At 44.7% G+C, this 15,376-nt stretch overlaps 1 protein-coding gene across 1 annotated transcript in view; it reads right to left on the minus strand.

Moving 5' to 3' along the window:
* The window catches only part of LOC131910790 (nuclear receptor coactivator 5-like), a 66,894-nt gene extending 57,388 nt beyond the window's left edge, over window positions 1-9,506 (minus strand). The window contains exon 1 of the mRNA XM_059262669.1: window positions 9,466-9,506. The gene's annotated coding sequence lies outside the window, so the exon portion shown is untranslated. The remainder of the gene's footprint in view (window positions 1-9,465) is intronic.
* Between the last annotated feature and the right edge of the window lie 5,870 nt (window positions 9,507-15,376).

Below are 15,376 nucleotides of genomic sequence, written 5' to 3' on the forward strand. Positions count from 1 at the left end.
TTTAATGCTCAACACCCCGAAAGACTTAAGAAAACCTGAACTTTATTTCACTGATTTTGGCTGCCCTTTGCTGAGTCTTCTCCCTCAGTGCCACATGCTGCTGGACAAAGGTGACAGAGAAAAGCCATGTCACCAGAGCACCACAAAACACCTGTTATTTAGGGCCAGCAAGGATTTTTTCCCCCTAAATCAACTGATTTACTAATAAGCCTCCTAAGAGAAGATGAAATGTCTAAGACTAAAAGGGAGAAACAATAAAGCTTGGTAATAAGAAGAAACACTAAGGAACCCTTTCTATTAAAATATACTTCATGTTACCTTGGTTTATTTCTTTTCATGCTAGAGACTGATATTCACAACACACACAACTGTAAGCCCAGCACTTGGAAGACTGAGAGCTCCTTGGTGCTACCTATGCTAGAGTTGCCCAACGTGAGAGAAAATCCCGAGTTCAATCCTCAGAATGGGCGAAAGGTGAACTTTATGGCAGTCTTTTTGGACATTCACAGTTGTGTGACCACCATAAAAAGAAATGCAATGGCCAGCTCTACTTTTCCCTCTTCTCAGGCCCCAATAACTAAAACTAGTCTGTCTCAAGGAATTGTCTATTCTGGACATTTCACATAACGGAATCCAAGAGCACATCCTCTTCTCTTATGTCTGGCTTCTTCTACTCAGCACACTTTCAAGACATCTGCACTATAGAATATAGTACCTTTTTTTTCCTATGGCTGAGGAAGATTCCACTGTTCAGATGGCGACAGGTGTTTGGCTGTTTACACTTTTTTGACTATTATGAATAAGGCCTTTACAAATTCTTGTTTACATGATTTATATGAACCTTTTTTATTTCTTCTTTAAAAAAAAAAAAAAAAAGACAGGGTTTCTCTGTGTAGCCCTGGCTGTCCTGGATCTCACTCTGTAGACCAGGCTGGCCTCGAACTCACAGAGATCCGCCTGCCTCTGCCTCCCGAATGCTGGGATTAAAGGCGTGCGCCACCACTGCCTGGCCAGTAGAATTACTCTTAGAGTAACACAGTTATAAATAACTGTATGGTGGGGCTAGAGAGATGGCTTTGCAGTTAAACAACTGCTGTTCTCTCAGAGGACCTGAGTTCTTTTCCCTAACACCCATGTGAGACAGCACACAACTGCCTCTAACTCCAGGTTAGAATCCGATCTCCTCTTCAGGCCTCTGTGGGAACCTGCACACACGTGGCATACACGCACAGATACATACACATTAGTAATTTTTAAAATAACTACACGTTTAAGTTTTTGAGAAAACGTCAGGCTTTTTCCCATAGAGGCAGTTCCACTTTACATCTGCAGCAGCAACGGGAGAGGGACCTAACTGTTCCATATACTTGTCATCTTATCATTACATCAGAGAAGGTCCATGCATTGTGTTCCTACAAAATTCTATGCTCCCTCACGGTACCAGTATTAGGACACGGGGCCTTTCGTAGGTGGGCAAACGATGCCTAGCACAAGTGCTATGATGGTCAGTCTTGACTGCCAGCTTGATGGAACTCAGAATCACCATGGAAACAAACCACTGTGCATGCTGTAAGGGAGTCTCTAGATTAGATTAAACAGGTAACTTAGAGCCACTCGGAATGTGGGCAGTACAACACCACTGGCTGGGGTCCTGAAATGCATAAAAAAGAAAGGTTTACTTATTTTTAGTTTTATGTGTATGAGAATTTGACTGCATGTATGAAAATGAACTACACACATGTAATGTCTGTGGAAGACAGAACGGTGTTCCTGAAACTGGAATTACAGACAGTTGTGAGCTGCCATGTGGGTGATAGGAACCAAACCTGGGGACACCTTCTGACCTCTTTAGGCACTGCATGGATGTGGTGCACTTACATCCAAGCAGGTAAAACACTCAAATACATAAAAAAAAAAAATAAAGTACTTCAAAAGCATCCAGTGTCACATGGAGCACCTGACAAATATTCACTGAACTAATAACAAATGTAGTTTAAGGCAGCAGTAGTTGTAAGCAACTGCAGCTCGAATGGAAAGGGATCCTGGGAGTCAGGAGCCAAGGAGTACCACAAAGTCACCATAAGCGCAGCAGCTTACAGCCCTGACCCCAGGGAATGTTTCCACAATGTAACAGCTCTGCTCTGCTACGAGAGGGTTTCTGCAGGGGCTTTGCTACAGTTCCGCTCCCTGAAAGATGTTACTTCTCTACTCTGCTGAAAGGTCTCACCAAAACCTCATTCAAGGGAGGGAGGAATTCAGGAGGGAGGCTGCCTCCGCCAGGGTGGGAAAAGGCAGCTGCAAACTGTACGGGCACAGGGCTTATATAGGGCTTCTTAGGGGCGGAATTTTTTCAGGGTGAAGATTTTCAGGGTGGAATTGGTTGGATTTCAATCCCTGAGTTTCAAGAAGCTCAGAGATTGGCTGGATTTTGTGCTCAGGGATTAGTTGGTTTTGTACTCAGGGATTGGTTGTTTTTTTACTGAGTTGGTCAGGTGCTGAGTGTGTTTCTTCGGCTCTGGCTTCAGGGCTAGGGTGTATTTCTTCGTCTGGCCCTTTTACCCTACGGTAGTAATGTAGTAAAATCTGTTGCTACACAGGCAGCCTGTAAAGCTTTCATCAAGGGCAGGCAAACCTAACCTGTGACCTGGTTAGTCCTCCCTCGGCTTTCACTTGTCTCTGTGGAATACTGCAGGGCAATCTGACAGCCAGGAGGAAAAGGCCTTTAGGCACTTTTTGGGAAAGCAGCACTGAGCCCTTCTGACCTTTAAAGCTCTAGACAAGACCTGACACGCTCAGCAGCTCACTCTGTCCTTAAATAAAACACACCGAGCTGTAGAACAGAGTTGTTCTCTTTTCCGTACAGGAGAAACGCAGAGAGTCTGTGCATCTCTGTGGGCACTCACTCTTCTGCTGCCCTGGACCCGGCAAAAACAAAGTACCATATGCAAGCATCTTTTGGGTAAGCAAGGAGGATCAGGGACAGCAAAGGGACCCCTGAGCTGAACTTTCAGCAACAATCTCCAAATTGATAAAAGGACCTAAAACAGAAACAGCTGTCTAAGTTCACGGGCTGTGAAGACATCCGTTCAGGCCCTCTGCCTCCATCAGTGTGCTCCCACACTGACACAACCTAATGGGCTCCCAGCAGACTGATGGTGTCCTCCCCATCTCTCTGCACAGTCGCCACGCCTACTGAACAAAGAAACACCTCTCCCACCACTCACTGCCCAGGTTACCGGGGAATAAAACTTCAGGGCAAGACTGAAGAAAATGGGAAAGGCGGAGCAAAGAGTCTCAACAACGACAACCAATACTGAAGGGAATCAGGTGTGATGGCTTACATCGTAACTCCAGCCTTCAGGGGACCATGGCAGGAAGACTGGGTGTTCAAGACCAGCCTGAGCCACACAGTAACTCTGTCTCAAAAACCATGTAGCTCAATGACAGCCTGCCCAGCATGCTGCAAGGCCCTTGGCTTCAATCGCCAGCAGTGTAAAAAGAAAAGTTGATAAGAGGGACATATTAACTACATTTTTTACTTTTATGTTTCAAAAGATATTATTATGGAAATACCTGAGAATTTTATTTTTGACAAAGAATCCATATAAATACAGTAAACATAAAGAGCGCCTACAAATTCAGTAATAAAAGACAATGCAAATAGCATTTAAATAACAAGCAAAGATCTGTAGTGGTGTGTACACCTGTAATTTGAGACAGGAGGACCCTCCCAAGTTTGAGGCCATCCCGGGCAGTGTTCCATGTCAGCCTGGGCTACAGAGTAATCCTATCTCCAAAAACCAAAAAGGATTCCATAGACACTCCTTCAACATGCACATGGGGCACAAAGCACATGGCAGCTCAGGACCGGCTGTGACCGGAAAGATCAATGTAAAGCAAAACCAAAAGAAGCCATTTCTTTCCTGCATAAGGATGCCTACTATTAAAAAAAAAAGTTAGGAATATAAAATGGCAAGGCCATGGTAGAAAAAAATTAATAGATCACCATTATGACCCAAATAATTCCACATCTTGGTATGCATCCAAAAGAACGGAAAGCAGATCCTTAAAATGTTATGATCATGGACATACTTGATCACAGCATGCACACGATAACCAAGACCACACACTGCTGGACAGTCAGAACGTGGCATACAAATTCAAAAGACTATAGTCACCAGCTATTCAGGAGACAGAGGGATTACAAATTCACAATCAGCCTGAGCAAATGAGCAAAACCACAGGTCTCACGTTAAAAATCTTTCAGTGGGGGGTAGCTGGAGAGATGGCTCAGCAGTTAAGAGTACTGGCTGCTCTTGCAGAGGACCTAGGCTGGATTCCCAGCACCCTTACAGTGGCTCACAACGGCCTGTAACTCCTGTTCCATGGGATCTGCTACCCTCTTCTGTCCTCTACAGGGACCAGGCACACACGTGGTGGGCAAACAGACATACACGCAGGCAAAACATTCATACAATAAAAATATAAAGATAGAAAATTTTTAAATAAGCCTTTTAATGATGTTATTATTTTGAATTATGTATTTGTGTCTAAGTCTGTGTGGGTATACACACATGGATGTGGGTACCCACAGAGGCCAGAAGCACCAGATGACCCTAGGGCAGGAGTCACAGGTGGCTGTGAGCCTCTAGATTTGGCTGCTGGAAACTAAACTCGTGTCCTTTGCAAGAGCAGCAAACATTCTTAAGTACTGAGCACAAGGCCTGCACAGGTCTAAGCCAGATGGGGTCCCAGTGCTGTGAGCAGAAGTGGACACAAGCCCCCATTCCTAACGCAGAAGCTATCTCCAACTGATAACCACCTGCAAAGGAAAAATTAGTTTTCTCCAACGGGGTCTCACTGGTTAGGCCCCATGCCCAACAGTAGATGGCCAACACAAAATGAGCTCAATGTTTTAAGAGGTTTTCTGTCACAAAATGCTTTGTCTGGGCTTTTTGTTTGTTTTACCTTACAGGTCTTCTGCTTATATATTATGATTTCCAATGTTGTGTTTTTATGGCATTTCTGTGTGTGCAATGTCTGTCTGTCTGTGTTTCTTGTGTTCTTCTTGGCTTTTTTCCTGTTTTTTGTTTGTTTGTTTTTGTCCTATTCTGTTTTGTTGGCTTTTATTTTATCTGATTTATTATTATTATTTTATTTAGATGCCTGTTTTCTAATGAGAGAAGGAAAGGGTATGGATGGGGGGGGGGCAGGGAGGTGGGGAGGATCTAGGAGGAGTTGGAGGAGGGGAGACCATACAATATACTGCATGAAAAAAATTTATTTTAAGTTTGTTTGTTTGTTTTTGTTTTTTCAAGACAGGGTTTCTCTGTGTAGCCCTTGCTATCCTGGAACTCACTCTGTAGACCAGACTGGCCTCGAACTCAGAGATTCAACTGCCTCTGCCTCCCGAGAGCTGGGATTAAAAAGATGTGTGCCACCACCACCTGTATATTTTCAATTTTAAGAAAGGGGGAAAAAATAAAGTTTTAAAAACTTAAAAAAGGGCTGGAGAGATGGCTCAACGGTTAAGAGCACTGGCTGCTCTTCCAGAGGTCCTGAGTTCAATTCCCAGCAACCACATGGTGGCTCACAACCATCTGTAATGAGATCTGGCACCCTCTTCTGGCCATGGAGGCAGAACACTGTATACATAATAAATAAATCTTTAAAAAGACAACTTAAAAAAAAAAAAAACGGGCTGGAGAGATGGCTCAGAGGTTAAGAGCACTGACTGCTCTTCCAGAGGTCCTGAGTTCAATTCCCAGCACCCACGTGGTGGCTCCCAACCATCTATAATGAGATCTGGTGCCCTCTTCTGGCCTGCAGGCATACATGCTGTATACATAATAAATAAATAAATCTTAAAAAATATTTAAAAAAAAAAAAAAAAAAAAAAGACAAAGCTCACTCAGTATGTCTCAGTGGCCTCAGTGGCCGAACACTTTCTACAGTACAGCGAAAGAAAACCCAAGAGTATTACTCAGCCTTAAGGAAGAAAGTCTGACACATACTGCAACATGGACAAGCCATAAAGACATCCAAAGGACAAAGAGCTATAAACATTACTGTGTTCCACATGTACGAAATACTTAGATTAAATCATGAAAAGAGAGCAGAATGGTGCCTGGCAGAAACTAACAAAGGAAAAATGGGGAGTTGGTTAATAGGTAATAAATTTCACTTTGGCAAGATAAAAAGCCTTACAGTTAGATCTGTTTCATGACAATGTGAATATACTTGACACTGAGATATGCAGCTGAAATGGTGACGGGGTTAGGAGAGGTTAGAAGGAGGGAATGGCTAAGACGGCAAATCCTAAGTGTTTTTAACCACAATAAAAAAACAATTGTCGTAGTTTCATTCTGTTGCTGACCAAAAGCTCCTTAGGGAGGAAAGGGTGTATTTGGCTTACCCTTCCAGGTCATATACTCCATCACGGAGGGAAGTCAGGGCAGGAACTTAAAAAGCAGGAACCATGCAGCACACACCACTTGCTGGCTCACTCACAGGCTCACATTCAGTCAGCTCTCTCTACAGCCTAGAACACCTGCCCAGGGAATGGAGCTGCCCACAAAAGGCTGGGCCCTCCCACATCTATTAGATATGTCCCAAGAACAACACGATAAAGACCATTTCAAATGAGACTTCAATACTAACTAGGAACAACAATCCATAAGAGAAACAAACGAAACCCAACAAGAGCATACCGCTTCCCTCCCGCTAAGATGGCTGTAATGAAGAAGACAGAAACGAGGGTGGGCAGTGCAGGTCACCGTCCTAAGAATGCACAAGGCCCTGGCTGCTACATCCAGCCCCAAAAGTACTGATGAGAATGCAAAGCACTGAGGATCCTCAAAGACTGATGACTGGCAGGAATATAAAATGGTATTAAAGCTTCAGAAAGTGGTGTGGCATGTCCTCAAAAAGGCAAACATAACTTTACTGTATGACCTAATAATTCCACTCTTACTTTTCCAAGAGAAATGAAACACAGATCCAAGAATGTTCATAGCAGCATTAGTCGTAATAGCTATAAACTAAACAATTTAGATGCCCATGAACTTGTGAATGCATTGAAATACATACATACATACATACATACATACATACATACATAAAAAGATTGGGCATCACAGTGCACATCCGAAATCCCAGGTGGCTACAGTGTGAGACTTACTTGAGACCCAAAGTTCAGAACCAGTATAAGGTGATCCCATTTCAAAAAACACAAGAAGAAAAAAAAGGGAAAACCAAAGTGCAACAAAAAGGAACTAAGTCTCGCAACATGCTATAAGATGACTGAACTTCAAAAAACACTATGCTAAAAGCCAACTACAAGAAAAATTAATAATGAAATCAGACTTACAAGTTAGACAAGGGGGCCCAAGGCAGCCAGTTAGGTTTTGTTTTTGTTTTTTGCCAGTCAATTTCCATCAACTACTAAGCTAAGTCCGAAAACAGTTAAAAATACATATTCACGAAACAAGATTTGGGCCACTTAAATGGCTCAGAGAGTAAATGCGTATGTCATCAGGCCTAACAAGCTGAGTTCCCTGACTTCCCATTCAACCACAGAACACCTATGATGGAAGGAGAAAACCTCTGACACCCACACACTCATGAGCCCACACATATACATACCAAATAAATAAATGGGGGGAAAAAAAAAAAACTTTCGCCGGGCGATAGTGGCGCACGCCTTTAATCCCAGCACTCAGGAGGCAGAGCCAGGCGGATCTCTGTGAGTTTGAGGCCAGCCTGGGCTACAGAGCGAGTTCCAGGAAAGGTACCAAAAATACACAGAGAAACCTGTCTCGAAAAACCAAAAAAAAAATTCAATAGACAAAATAGTAACGATCTTCTTTACAATTCTTTATAAGTAAAAGAGAAAAAATACTGTAGCAGTCCGATTATATATGTGGGGAAAAAAAGTCTTTCTACAAAAAAAAAAAAATCTGGAAACAGGGTCTCCCCACCGGCCAGTTCACTGTCCCCAGAACTGGCAAAATGAGACTTCTCTTAGAAGCAGCAGATTCCCGCACTTTCTCAACAGAGGGCAGCATTGAAATCAGCACTGAACTGCGGGCTGCCGGGAAGCCCGGGCAGAAGGTGCTGACTCAGCACAAGCCTCCGCTTCCACGTCAGAGCCAGAAAACAGATCTGAACCAGCTAAGAGCGGGAGGGGGGCTCCGAAGACGGAAGGGTTGCTGCTGCAAGGCACTTTCTGGAGTCAAAGACCCTCCCAGGCACCAGGCCATAAAACAAGGCCCAGTCGTGCCGTTTTCCTCCCTTCTTTCTTGAGACAAGGTCTCACCGTAGCCCTGGCTGTCCTGGAACTCCCAAGGTAAACCAAGCTGGCCTTGAACTCGGAAGATCGGCCTGCCCCTGTAGGATTAAAGGCCTGTACCACCATGCTCATCAAACATTCTAATTATTAAAATGCTTCTTGGGGTTGGGGACTTAGCTCAGCGATAAAGTGCTTGCCTAGCAAGCACAAGGCCCTGGGTTCGGTCCTCAGCTCCGAATTAAAAATAAAATAAAATAAAATGCCTCTTTCAGACAGAGCAGAAACCTCACAACCGCTGACCCCCAAGCAGGCCAAAACTAAGCCTCAGACTTCCCCACTCACTCAACGCCGAGCTAAAAGATGTGAGGAAAGCGATTTCTACCCCGCCAGCCCTCCTTTACTGGGGAGGAATTCACAGAATATTAAACTGAGAATGTGGCTCAGTGGTACACCCTGTATCGCAGAAGCTCCCGGATTCCATCCCAACAGGACAAAAACAAACAAATGCAAACCTCAGGCCGTCCAAATGATAGTTACATCATCGTAGAAGCACAACTTCAGGACCGTAACACGAAGAAACAGTGGTATGGTGTGCTCTGAACCTATACCGGTCTCTTAAAAACCATCAGAATATCAGGCAGGGTGCACGCTGCCTATTTCAAAGCAATCTTTCTTTCTTTTCTTTTTTTTACGTTTACTTATTGGGGTAGAGGTGTGCTCACGTGCCACAGCAGTGGTGTGGAAGTCAGAGAACTTGCTCACGAGAGTCGGTCCCCCCTTCGACCATCTTCAGGCGCCTTGACCCGCTGCGCCATCCCCTCGGCCCCATCCAGCCCGTTCCAGCCCTGAGAAACCAGGCACAGAGGGGACGTGACTTGCCCAAGGTCCCACAGTTGACCTTCTAGATTCACACCTCGGTTTGGTCCAGCCTCCAGGCTGCACTGGAAAAGGAACCGAACCGGGCCTCCAGGGCAAGGCCGGGCCGCCAGGCGGGAACCAGGAGCCGGCCCAGGCAGCCAGCCCATCCCCCACTCACCGCAGGGGAAACTGAGGCCTGCAGGAGCCAGGCGGCCCAGCCTCCGAGGCCCGGATTCTGCCTCCCCAGCACCCCAGCAGAGGAGTGTCACATAGGGGCCGGGAGGACCTCACGGTAAGGCGCAGTAGGCGACACTCACCTGGAGCTGCGGAACCTTGCCTCAGCCTCTCTACTCCTGCCTCGCTTGGCTGTGGCCACGCCCCCTCGTGCCACGCCCACAAAGCTCGCTGAGTCACACAGCGCCCCCTGCCGCGGCGGAGGTGCATAGCAGAACAGTTTTCCTCTACTCCACCTCCCAGAAACTGGGGCCGGAGCTGGCTCTACCACTGATTTTCCCCGCCCTCTTTACCTTTTGTTTTTTCTTCTTCCCTCCTCTACAATACCTTCCTCCCTCCAGTTTTTTCTTTTCTTTTTGTTGTTGAGTGTTTTTTTTTTTTTGGGCAACCAGATCACCTCTCTCATTCAGTATTGTGTACTACACACTGCTGTTCAAAACCTTGAGTGTATGGCAGAACAGACAGAATTTCTGCACCCAAAAGCTTCAGTTCTCTTACAAGAGATGACGATGATGCACACCTTTATTCTAGACTCAAAAGGCAGAGGCAGGCCAGCTCTCTGTGAGTTCAAGGCCAGTCTGGTCTGCACAGTGATTTCAAGCCAGCTATGGCTATACCAAGTGACACCCTGTCCCAAAATACAATGACACTAATCCAAGATCCCATCACCTATGGTTGCAACACACATGACCACCGATAAAGGTCACATTTACACATACACACCTAACCAAGTTTTTCTGACGTTGTTTATCTCTGTGAGGGTGCTCACTGTGTAGCCTACGAGCCGGTGAACAGCAAGGCAGTGAAGGACCTTCTGCCTGCTGGTTTCTCCTGGGAGCAGTGCTAGAGTGTGTGTGTGTGTGTGTGTGTGTGTGTGTGTGTGTGTGTGTGTGCTTTGTTTTGTTTTGTTTTGTTTTGTTTTTGTCTTTGTGATATTGATGAATCTATCATCAGTTCATTTCTGAAGACTGGTTACTGAGTGAACCATTGTAAGCATCTATTAATATCATATCCAGAAAACAATAAAACCCATTAATATAAGAAAACAGTTACACAAAACAATTATTTATTATTTCCATCCCTACCCCCAGTGCTAAGGATTAAATCCAAGTTCTTGCACATCCTAGGCAAGCTATGTACCAACAAATTAATAAGTAAGTTGTTACTTACTACATTGACACTCCAGTAAGTAACCTCAATACTTGGTTTGCCAAGTTGGACTTTGGTGGAGTCATTAATGTGGGCTGTCCTTGGCTCCTTATCTGTCTCTCTTTTTTTTTTAAAGATTTACTTATTTTATGTATGCATGCCCTATCTGCAGAAGAGGGCATCAGATTCCATAGAAGTGGTTGTGAGCCACTATGTTGTTGCTGGGAATTGAACTCAGGACCTCTGGAAGAACAGCCAGTGCTCTTAACCGCTGAGCCATCTCTCCAGCCCCTTATTTGTCTCTTCAGTTTGGAGATTATAAATGTGTACCACCACACTTAGCTCTCTCCATCTTCTCAGTATAGTTAGTGAGCAGAAAACAAGGAGTATGACCAGAGTGAGAAAGGACCATGGAAAACAGAAGCAGGAATGACAGGGTAGGTGCCTCATGCAGAATTCTGAGTGAAAACTATTTTACATGTCAACTCAGCCATGCCAGGGATTAGTTCATCAAACACTAGTATAGACTACTCTAAGAAGGTGTTTTTGAGTAAACGTTAATGATTAAATCAGATTTTGAGGGGCTGGAGAGATGGCTCAGGGGTTAAAAACACTGGCTGCTCTTCGAGAGGTCCTGAGTTCAATTCCCAGCAAACATATGGGAGCTCACAACCATCTATAAGAGGATCTGATGCCCTCTTCTGGTGTGCAGGTTTACATGCAAAGCAATCATACATAAAATATAAATAAATAAAATTTTTTAAAAATCAGATTTTGAATGAAGCAGATCATCTGCTATAAGATAGATGGACCTCATTCAGTCAATTGAAGGACTAACTAAAACAAGACTGATTGCCCTCTCCAAGCAAAAAGGAAACTTCTAGAAGGCCTTCAGATGTGAACTGCAACAAGATTGGCTTCTGCATGGGTCTGCAGCCTGAGGGCTACCCTGATGATTCTAAACACTCAAGCCTCTACAATCATTTAAGCAGTTTCTTTTTACACACACACACACACACACACACACACACACACAATTGTATTCTTTGGAGAACCCAGAAAAATGCGATTCATTTTCATCCTTTTTTATAACAGTGAACTATTTTAGTAAGTTAATGCCTATTACTTGGGGACTCATTAAATATCCACTTGAGCACAAGTGGAAAGATAGCCATGCCTTATTAAAAATGAAGAAAGCGGCAGCACTCCAGTAGTAAAATATGATTTCATTCATGATTCTTTAAAAACAAAAAAGGAAAGAAAGAAAAGCCAGCAACGGTGATACACATCTATAATCCCAGCACTCAGGAGGCAGAGGAGTAGGGGGGGAGGAGGAGGAGGAGGAGGAGGAGGAGGAGGAGGAGGAGGAGCACAAATTCAAAGCAGATTGGGCTACAGTGAGGTCCAGGCCAGCTTGGAGTGCTGTCTCACAAACCAAAGAGGAGAGGACTGCAGATGTAGTTTAACTGGTAGAGTACTGCCTGGCATACACAAGCTCTGAGTTCAGGCCTCTATAGTACATAATCTGGGTGAGCTGGCACACATCTGTAGTCCTGGCACTTCGGAGGAGAGGCCTGGAGAATCAAGAGCTCAGATCCACACACAGCTACATAGCAATTATGAGGTCAGCCTGAGATACACAGCATCCTGCCTCAAAAGTAATGATAATAAAGCCAGGCAGTGGTGGTGCACGCCTTTAATCCCAGCACTCAGGAGGCTGAGGCAGGTGAATCTCTATGAGTTCAAGGCCAGCTTGGCCTACAACGTGAGTTCCAGGACAGCCAGGACTGTTACACAGAGAAACCCTGTCTCAAAAAACGAACAACAAAAAGGTATGAGTAATAATAATAAAAAGAAAGAAAAGAATAAAGTCTCTACGTACACAGACGTGCATTAGTATATCCACCAAAAATAAGTAAGCAGAGCCAGTCAAATGGCTTAGCTGGTAAAGGCACTTACCATGCAAGCCTGACAACCCTGCTCTTAAACTCACAGATGTTTTGGGCTTTCCTAATCTTTCTCTAGAGCCCCTTCGCTGCCATGTGGCTGACCTCCATGCCAGTTTAATCTTCTCCAGTCTTCTCCGGACAGCTGCAAGATTTACAGCTTGCCTGCCCTGGGTCTTTTTGGAGTTGTTTTGTTTTGTTTGAATCTAATAAATTGTCCTCAAACTTCCATTTGAGCCCCTTCTTAAATTCTTATTAATGAGAGAGACTAAGAACCCTGATTTTTCCAAGGCTTCTTTAACCCTTTAACCGATGGAGAAAGTGAACCTGCTCCTGCACCCAACCCACAGCGTCAAGCAAACGTTTCTCCTTGTCTCCCTGGAGGAAGTCACACAATAGTCTAAATTAAAGTGAAGAATGTCTGTCCTTCACTGATGATATGAATATATATATAAAGAGATGACGCCTTCACTGAATAGAACCAAGATTAACGCACAGGAATGGTCAGAAGTGAAACGGCAGGAGACCAGGCAAATACATCTCTGAAGGTGACTTTTGTCTGGGCCGTGCTGGAGCTCAACCTCAGGGCCTTGTGCCTAGGGAAGTGCTCTCTTCCTTAGTCTTGAAGATGGCACTTAGTGAGGTATTATTTCATCCCCACGTGAACTGCAAGAATTAAAGAGTCACACCGCCAAGTAAAAGCAGACAGTAAACGCCCTCTTGAGATGATCTAAATATATACTAAACCATGGGTTACTGGGTAGCCACCCATACTAAACTGTGGGATTTCTTTACATTACAGATTTGGTGACAATGAGGTAATTTTGTAATCTGCATCAACGTCTTTCTTTAAAAAGGAATGGGGAATGACATTCATCTTTAGATGCCTTAGCGCAGGGGTTCTCAACCTCCCTAATGCTGTGACTCTTCAATACGGTTGCTCATGTTGTGGTGACTCCCAACCAGAAAATTACTTTCGTTACTACCTCCCAACTGTAATTTTGCTTCTGCTATCAATCATAATGTAAATATCTGTGTTTTCCAATAGTGTTAGGTGACCCTAGTGAAAGGGTCAGACCCCCAAATGGGTCACAACCCACAGGCTGAGAACCACTGGTTTAGTGGTTAAGAGTACTAGCAGTTTCTACCTGAGGATTTCAGTTCTGAGCACTCACATGATACTCACAACCTCTACAACTCCAGTTCTGGGGGATATAACGCCCCCTTAGGTCTCTGTGAGCACTGCAGGCAAAACATCAATACACAGAAAATAAAAATAAATCTTAAAAAATATAAAAAAAAAAAGAAAAAGAAATGTGTGAACTTAAGTGATGAGGCTGGGGATGCTCTTCCAGAGGACCCAAGTTCGATTCCTAGCACCCCACACGGCAACACACAGCCATCTATAACTCAAATCCCAGATCCCACACCCTCTTCTAGCCTCCTCAGGCACCCTGCAAATATTTTTAAATATATAAATAAATATCATTTGTACAAAACAACTTTTTTTTTTTTTTTTTTGGTTTTTCGAGACAGGGTTTCTCTGTGTAGCTTTGCGCTTTTCCTGGAACTCACTTGGTAGCCCAGGCTGGCCTCGAACTCAGAGAGATCTGCCTGGCTCTGCCTCCCGAGTGCTGGGATTAAAGGCGTGCGCCACCACCGCCCGGCCATTTGTACAAAACAACTTTTAACAAAAGCTAGGGTGGAGCTTGTAGCTCAGTGGTAAAGTATTTACCTACAGTGAGTAATCCCCAGAGTACACACATACACACGCACATACACACACACACACTCATACACACACGATAATAACAGTAACAGCTACTATTGAAACAGCACTATGATTCTGGGCTGGACACTTGGCTCACGTCATCCCTCCCCTCCCAGTTCCCGGTCAAACACCTGAGCAGCTTGCTTCCTTCCCCTTCCCACTCTGTAGGGAGAACCAAGAAAGGTCAGCCACCTACCTGGATCGCGGGCTAGTAAGGGACGAAGTATCTTGCTGGGAAAGCCACCAACTGTGAATGGGACCAAAGCAGTCTTAGCCTCCGCCAGCCACACTCACCTGACCAGGAACTTCCGGTCATGGGGATTTTTTCCTGCCCCTCCCCCAGCCTCCCTCCCCAGGGGGTTGTCCTGCCTTTGAGAAGGGAGGTCCAGGAGGACTGTGGACTAAGTCCGAGCAAGTTGCACACCTATCCCTCCTCCCAGAGGCTCAGGCTTAACTTAAACTTTTGTAAACTGGGAGTCATCGAATATTTATTATGCCATATCCCTGTGCATTTTCATTGTGGCAGATATACATCACAAAAATAGAGAGTGAGCTTACTAACCTAGGCTTTAATTTGTTTTGTTTTTCGAGACACGGTTTCTTTATGTAACGGTCCTGGCTGTCCTGGAACTTGCTTTGTAGTGCAGACTGGCCTCGAACTCAGAGAGATCCGCCTGCCTCTGCCTCCCAAGTCCTGGGATTGAAGGCATGCGGTGGCTCCAGGACAGCCAGGACTACAAAGAGAGACCCTCTCTCAAAAACAACAAAGACAAGGTCTCACCACTGTGAACAAAAACTTCGGAACAAAAGCTTCGCCTGTGGGGCTGGAGAGATGGCTCAGAGGTTAAGATCACTGCTTGCTCTTCCAAAGGTCCTGAGTTCAATTCCCAGCAACCACATGGTGGCTCACAACCATCTGTAATGAGATCTGGTGTCCTCTTCTGGCATGCGGGCATATGTGCAGACAGAACACTGTATACATAATAAATAAATCTTAAAAAAAAAAAAAGCTTCGCCTGTGAATGAAAACCGAAAGGAATCTGTAGCTGCTCATTGGCTGCTCCTTGGTTTCAGTGTGTGGAGAGATTGGAATGTCACAGGTCCAGAGGTTATAACCTTATCTTGGGC

Source organism: Peromyscus eremicus, chromosome 5 (assembly GCF_949786415.1).
Source record: "Peromyscus eremicus chromosome 5, PerEre_H2_v1, whole genome shotgun sequence".
Classification (NCBI taxonomy): Eukaryota; Metazoa; Chordata; class Mammalia; order Rodentia; family Cricetidae; genus Peromyscus; species Peromyscus eremicus.